The sequence below is a fragment of the Elephas maximus genome, chromosome 2 (genome assembly GCF_024166365.1).
Source record: "Elephas maximus indicus isolate mEleMax1 chromosome 2, mEleMax1 primary haplotype, whole genome shotgun sequence".
Taxonomy (NCBI): Eukaryota; Metazoa; Chordata; class Mammalia; order Proboscidea; family Elephantidae; genus Elephas; species Elephas maximus.
Genome location: NC_064820.1, coordinates 82,737,842 through 82,745,768, shown reverse-complemented (window position 1 = coordinate 82,745,768; position 7,927 = coordinate 82,737,842). Strand labels below are relative to the sequence as shown.

General features: G+C 38.3%; 1 non-coding gene across 1 annotated transcript; it reads left to right on the top strand.

Annotated features, from left to right (window-relative positions):
• The first annotated feature begins 1,804 nt into the window (after positions 1 to 1,804).
• On the top strand, positions 1,805 to 1,909 carry LOC126070790 (U6 spliceosomal RNA). The gene has a single exon (XR_007516307.1). It is a non-coding gene; the product is annotated as a U6 spliceosomal RNA (small nuclear RNA).
• The last annotated feature ends 6,018 nt before the right edge of the window (positions 1,910 to 7,927 follow it).

Below are 7,927 nucleotides of genomic sequence, written 5' to 3'. Positions count from 1 at the left end.
CCTGATGAACGAGACAGAGGGAGTCCCCACTCCTCACATAGCTTACAGTCCAGCGCATCCAGCATGTCTGCCAGAGGGAGTTTTTTTTTTTTTTAATAATATTTTATTGTGTTTTAGGTGAAATTTTACATAGCAAATTAGGTTCCCGTTTGACAATTTCTACACAAATCATTCAGTGACATTAGTTACCTTTTTCATTCTCTTGCATTGTGTTCTGGTTGTTCCATTTCCAATACTCTAATTTCCCAGCCCCCTTATCTTCTCATCTTTGTTTTAGAGTAATTGCTTACCTTTTGGTCTCATATAGATGGTTTCGTAATGGAGCACCATACTCACAGATAATATCCTTTGTTTTGTGTGCCAATCTGTTATTTTGCTAAAACATGACCTCAGAGGATAGTTTCAGTTCAAGGAAGAGGGAGCTTTCTAAAAATAAATTTTTTTTAATATAACTTCCCTACTTAAAATTACTGATTCCTCATAACCTCTAGGATGAAGTCCAAATTCCATGGTATGGCATATGAGGTTCTCCAGCCTTATCCCTTGATACTTCCTCTTTTCAACAAAATATTTACTGAGAAATTTTGGCACGCTGGGGCTACATCAGAAAACCAAATTCAGTCCCTGCCTTCAGGGAGCTCACAATGGAGCAGGTTCGAGCCATAGCCAGGCACAATCTGTCTACAAGTTTGGATCAAAACCAGGCTCATCTAATCAAAATTAGACTACCATATTATTGATGTGGTTTCCTTGTCTTTTGTTTTTTGAGGCAAGTAGGGGAGTCGACGTGGGAGAAAGACCTGGCGATCTGCTCCCTTAAAGACGACAGCCTAGAAAACCCTGTGGGGCAGTTCTACTCTGTCACATGTGGTCACAATGAGTTGAAATCGACTTGACAGCACGCAACAATAAGTTGACATTCACAAAATTTCCAGTAGGCTAATCTACAAGCTTATGTTTAAAAAATAGGAGTGGGAGAAGAGCTTCTACAGAAGATTATTTAGGAAGGGCAAAGAGAGGTGTCTATTTTATTTCTACTCCTAAGGCAAACGGAGAGTTCCTGGAAACAGAAACTTGGAGCTGGCAGGAGGCAGTGGTGTAGATAGTGTGCATTTAATTAACAAATGAATTGTGTTCCTACAGTGTGACCATTGAACCTGGAACTGATCCATACTGCTTTGTTTTAGCTATTTTGAGACGACTGAGTTCAATGACTCTGTGTAGGGAAAACTAACCTCTGAATAGTCAATTGAAAGCAGCTAAGAGAAAGAATAAGTGGAGGTTCACTATGCTTATGAGCCAAACATTCTTAACTTGGTCAAGTAGCACAATACAGGATTGTGGTGAGTAAAGCCTCTGAGATAGAATAAGCCGTTTCCAAAGATGATTTGTGCAAGTTAGAATTTATCTGAATATGCTGAGCACATTTTGATGTTTAACAATGACAGAAGTATTTCTTAAAAACATACGCCAATGGCACAAGCATTTTTTCTTATTGTACCAGAACATAAGGTTGGGAAAAAAATTTTTAAATGATTACGAAATACATATACATCTGTTTTTCCTCCTTGTTAAGAAGGTGTGACAAGGCCTTGTATTCTGATATATTGATACCATCATTTGGGCAATACTGAAAACAAATAACTTCTTAAAAACTGAATCATTTTTGAAGGAATTACAGGTAAAGGAAACACTTAGCCCTCAGTTTTGTGGCAGGGATCCACCAAAAATGGAGATTTGATACTTATTAGAACTGCAGAACTGTTAATGCCTGTTCAAGTCATTAAGAAAAAAGTATTTTCTGGTGCTCAGTTCGGCAGCACGTAAACTAAAATTGAAACAATACAAAGAAGCAGCAGGGCCCCTGCACAAGGATGATACGCAAATTTGTGAATCATTCCATATTTTTACATGTCATTGGGTTGGTGACCAATGTCACAAAACAATACGTGTATTAATTGTTTAATGAGAAACTGGTTTACTTTGTAAACCTTCATCTGAAGTACAATTTAAAAAACAAAGAAAGAAAAAAGAAGTATTTTCTGGACTTTTACTAGAATAATCAGTCTTTTATGCCTTCATTTTTATTTGTATTATGAATTGAGAAGGTAATTATAATAGTATTCTTTTCATATAAGGGTCTTAGAATTTATTAGTCAGGGTAAGAACCTGCTATAATAAATAATCCTAAGATCTTAATGGTGTAACACACAAAAAGGGTGTTTTTTTGTTGTTTGTTTTTCCTATTCAGATCACAGTCCATTGAGAGTTGGCAGGGAGACTGCTCCACACAGTCTTCGAGGAACCCAGAATCCTTGCAACTTGTGGCCCTGTCATTCTCTAAGGTCTTAGAGTTCTCTGTTTCATCCTCTGTGTTCAGCTAACGGATAAGGAAAACAGAGAAGCGAGGATTGTTGTGGGCTTTTCTGCCCATATTCCATTGCCAGAACTTATCACCTAGCTGCACCTAACTCCAACACAGGCTGGGAAATATAGTCTAGGTGAGTGCCCAGGAGGAAAACAGTCTGATGAACAGCTAGTCAGTCTCTACTGTATAAGGTTAGCCCTAACGATATCTCTATGAGGTAGGTTGGTGACCAAACAAGTTAAGAAGCCTTTTCCATGCTTGGCGATATTGGGGCACCAACCAAACATAAAATGTTTAACAGATGTTCCCCAGAGACATTTTATGGAGTAAAATGTGATCTGCATAACAATGTTTGAACAAAATAATACCATAAGAATTCCAAGGAAATTTTCATGTTATGAAACCGCAGTGTGTTGGGTCAAAACCAAGTTTCAGCAATTTCTGAGGCCAAGTGAAATGTGCAGTTATCCATCTATCTGTAACTCCCTTCAATGTCTCCTACATACACAAATCCTGCCGTGACCCACCACTCTAAGTTCTGTCACCAACCCTATCCACATCTCTTTTTTTTCTTAGTATAGGAACTCTACAGTTTAGGGTTTGAGGTTGCCATTAAATAGGGCCCTGGTGGCTGTGAGACTGAGGAATGCTAACTAGTCTCTAAAGGGGTGAAATTTTTCACAAGCCTTTGACTAAAGAACCTGATTGATGACAAATCATGAGTTTATCTACGTAAAATTTTTCCCCAGTTTATAAGAAGAGATAGATTTTGTTCTTAGGTGCCATCGAGTCGGTTCCGACTCATAGCAACCCTATGCACAACAGAACGAAACACTGCCCAGTCCTGAGCCATCCTTACAATTATTGTTATGCTTGAGCTCATTGTTGCAGCCACTGTGTCAACCCACCTCGTTGAGGGTCTTCCTCTTTTCCGCTGACCCTGTACTCTGCCAAGCATGATGTCCTTCTCCAGGGACTCGACCCTCCTGACAACATGTCCAAAGTATGTAAGACACAGTCTTGCCATCCTTGCCTCTGAGCAGCATTCTGGCTGTACTTCTTCCAAGACAGATTTGTTCGTTCTTTTGGCAGTCCATGGTATATTCAATATTCTTCGCCTACCCCACAATTCAAAGACGTCAACTCTTCTTCGGTCTTCCTTACTCATTGTCCAGCTTTCACATGCATATTATGTGATTGAAAATACCATGGCTTGGGTCAGGCACACCTTAGTCTTCAAGGTGACATCTTTGCTATTCAACACTTTGAAGAGGTCCTTTGCAGCAGATTTACCCAATGCGATGTGTCTTTTGATTTCTTGACTGCTGCTTCCATGGGTGTTGATTGTGGATCCAAGGAAAATGAAATCCTTGACAACCTCAATCTTTTCTCTGTTTATCATGATGTTGCTCATTGGTCCAGTTGTGAGGATTTTTGTTTTCTTTACGTTGAGGTGTAATCCATACTGAAGGCTGTGGTCTTTGATCTTCATTAGTAAGTGCTTCAAGTCCTCTTCACTTTCAGCAAGCAAGGTTGTGTCATCTGCATGACGCAGGTTGTTAATGAGTCTTCCTCCAATCCTGATGCCCCATTCTTCTTCATATAGTCCAGCTTCTTGGATTATCTGTTCAGCATACAGATTAAATAGTTATAGTGAAAGAATACAACCCTGACACACACCTTTCCTGACTTTAAACCAATCAGTATCCCCTTGTTCTGTCCAAACAACTGCCTCTTGATCTGTGTAAAGGTACCTCATGAGCACAATAAAGTGTTCTGGAATTCCCATTCTTCGCAGTGTTATCCATAATTTGTTATGATCCACGCAGTCGAATGCCTTTGCATAGTCAATAAAACATAGGTAAACATCCTTCTGATATTCTCTGCTTTCAGCCAGGATCCATCTGACATCAGCAATGATATCCCTGGTTCCACGTCCTCTTCTGAATCCAGCCTGAATTTCTGGCAGTTCCCTGTCGATATACTGCTACCACCATTTTTGAATGATCTTCAGCAAAATTTTGCTTGCGTGTGATATTAATGATATTGTTCTATAATTTCCACATTCGGTTGGATCACCTTTCTTGGGAATAGGCATAAATATGGATCTCTTCCAGTCAGTTGGCCAGGAAGCTGTCTTCCGTATTTCTTGGCATAGACGAGTGAGCACCTCCAGCACTGCATCTGTTTGCTGAAACATCTCAGTTGATATTCCATCAATTCCTGTAGACTTGTTTTTCGCCAATGCCTTCAGATCAGCTTGGACTTCTTCCTTCAGTACCATCTATTCCTGATCACATGCCACCTCTTGAAATGGTTGAATATCGACTAATTCTTTTTGGTATAATGACTGTGTATTCCATAATACACAGATAGGTTTTATAACACAGTAAAATAAGAAGGTAATTATTTTCTTTATAGTAAAGTAAGACCCACTAGTTGAATTCCTTAGACTGCCAAACTTCGCTAGAGTAGTCAAAATATTGATTGGTGTCCCAAAATTTTAGCTGCTAATGAAAAATTGTAGGGCTTTTGGTAATATGTAAAGCATAATTTAAGGTATGCTCTTAGGTCACTAGATGAATAGATAGATAGATACAAATTTAATCCATTCTATACTATCTTTTCTTATTTATTCAGCTAGGAGAGCTGTTTCATTTCTTTTCATCTTTGAGAGAGATTTAATCTGATCATAAGAGTAATTGTGGTATCACTCTATTTCTTGCCATACATGTTTCCAGAACTATTTTCCAAGTGTAAAGTCATTGTACAAGTTGGTGCATTAGGAAAAAAAATTTTAAACTTGAAACTGTATGTTCTAAGTAGAAATGCTAAGGAAATTTAATAATGATTTGATACCTTATTGACTCCCTAAACTGAGCCATCTTAAATGAACCAGAAAAATGAATAAAAACTTTGCAATGTTATCAATTAATATGCACATAAAAGAAAAATTATTGACTTTCAGTTTGTTGCTACTGTGTCGATTAAATTATGTTAATTTTAAATTTTAAAAATGAAGATAAATGAATCTCTCTTTTATGAAGTTTCAAACATTAACTCAATTATTCTAAAATGACTTATATTATTTAGTACACTGAAAGGAACAGAAAATTACTTAATAATTCAGCATATCTGATTGAAGGCTTTGGCAAGGTACCCGAATCAATCAGGATTGCATTTGGTTGCATGTAACAGAAGCCTGACGTTAGTCAATTAAGAGGTTTGTTTTTATTCATTTATTTGTTTTTCATTATTTTAACAGTGATTCAGAGGTAGGTGGTTCAGGACGGCCATGGAATCAGGCTTTTTCTATCTTCTTGCTTTGCCATTCCTAGCATGTGTTTTGCATCCTTCAGAGTCAAAATATGATAACGGTGATTCTAGGTAGTATGTCTGCATTCCAAGCAAGAAGAGAAAAGGTCAAGAGTAAAATGACCAAAAGAACATGACCAAAAAGCTTGTCTTCTTCTCAAAAGTTTTCTTGGAAGTTGCATTCTGCACTTCTATTCATATCTCCTTGTTGGATTTTGTTGTGGGTTGAATTGTGTCCTCCAGACATGTACAGGTAGTCCCCAACTCATGGCGTACTTGAGTTATAACAAACTGCACTTACAAACATTTTTCTGTGTTTGTGTGTGCATTTTATCATTAGTAATACGTACTACATACATTGTTGCAACACGTAATTTGCTGATGTTATTCTCAGGTGTTCACGTGCAGATGTTCAATTTTATATTTTACTGTCAAAACACTGCTGTATAGATTTAGTTTCCTAAACTAAATCAGGGGCTTCAGTTGCTTGAAAACATGGACCCATGTTTTTGCTTTGCTAAAGTTGATAGGCAGATTCGGAAAGTAGTGAGATGTTACATGAAATATATGAAGAAAAAAAGAAAAGGACCATACAGACAACTCTAATTTTTTGACTAGAATCACCATCCCCATTCCCAGGGATAATCCAGATGATCCAGAACCTTCAACCAAACCAAAACCTGTTGCCATTGAGTTGATTCCAACTCATAGGTGACCATATAGGACGGAGCAGAGCTGCCCCATAGGGTTTCCAAGGCTGTAATACTTATGGAAGCAGACTGCCATGTCTTTCTCCCACGGAGCAGCTTCTGGGTTTGAACCACCAACTTTCTGGTTAGCAGCCAAGCACTTAATCAGGGCTCTTGAATCTTCCACAAGTGAAATTATTACAGCAACTGACAAAATGCCAACGTCGTCCAACTCTTCTTCATCTTCAGGGGAAATATATATAATTTGTATATTTTTATGTATGTATGCATTAAAATATATCTGTAAGTTTATATGTAACGTTTCTGGTACGGATTGAATTGTGTTCCCCAAAAATGTGTGACAATTGGCTAGGCCATGATTCCCAGTATTGTGTAATTGTTCACCATTTTGTCATCTGATGTGATTTTCCTGTGTGTTGTAAATCCTACCTCTATAATGTTAATGAGGCAGGATTAGAGGTAGTTATGTTAATGAAGCAGGACTCAATCTACAAGATTAGGTTTTGTCTTATATCTATCTCTTTTGAGACATAAAAGAGAGAAGGAAGCAGAGAGACAGAGGGACCTCATATCAACAATAAACAAGAGCCAGGAGGATAGTACAACTTTTGGACCCAGAGTCCCTGCACTGAGACGCTCCTAGACCAAGTGAAGGTTGATAACAAGGACCTCTCCCCAGATCCAACAGAGAAAGAAAGCCTTCCCCTGGAGTTGGCATCCTCAATTCAGACTTCTAGCCTCCTAAACTGTAAGAGAATGAATTTCTCTTTGTTAAAGCCATCCACTTGTGGCATTTCTGTTATAGCAGCACTAGATGACTAATACAGTTTCCAACCCTCAAAGACAAATGAAGATCAGATTTACAAAGATACTGGTAATAAAAGGCAACAATAATGAAAACTGAAAAAGAAAAACAAGGTATTCAGTTTATGTCAGAACTGACTTATGATGGAGCCATCAGAATGGTAGTTGGGAACTATCTGTATGTGGAAGCCCTAACCTCAAGTACCTGTGAACGGGAGCTTATTTAGAAATAGGTTAAGATGAAGGCAAACTGGATTAGGGAAAAAAAGAAAAACTGAATTCGTTGCCATCAAGTCAATTTGGACTCATAGCCACCCTTTAGGACAGAGAACTGCCCTGTGGGGTTTCAAAAGCTATAATCTTTATGGAAGCAGATTGCCATGTCTTTCTTCATAAAGCAGCCGGTGAGTTTGAACTGCTGACCTTTCAGTTACCACTTTGCTACCAGGAATCCTATGCTAGATTAGGGTGGGCCCTAAATTCAGTGACTGATAGTCTTAGAAGGAGAGGTAGATTCAGAGACACACAGGTAAAATTCCATGTGAAGATGGAGGCAGAGATTGGAGTGATGTGCTGCAAACCAAGGATTGCTGGCAACCACTAGAATCTAGGAACATGGAATGGGACAGATTCTCCCCCAGAACCTCCAGAAGAAACCAATTCTGTGGACACTTTGATTTCAGACTTTTGGCCTCCAAAACTCTGAGAGAATAAATTTCTGTTGTTTTAA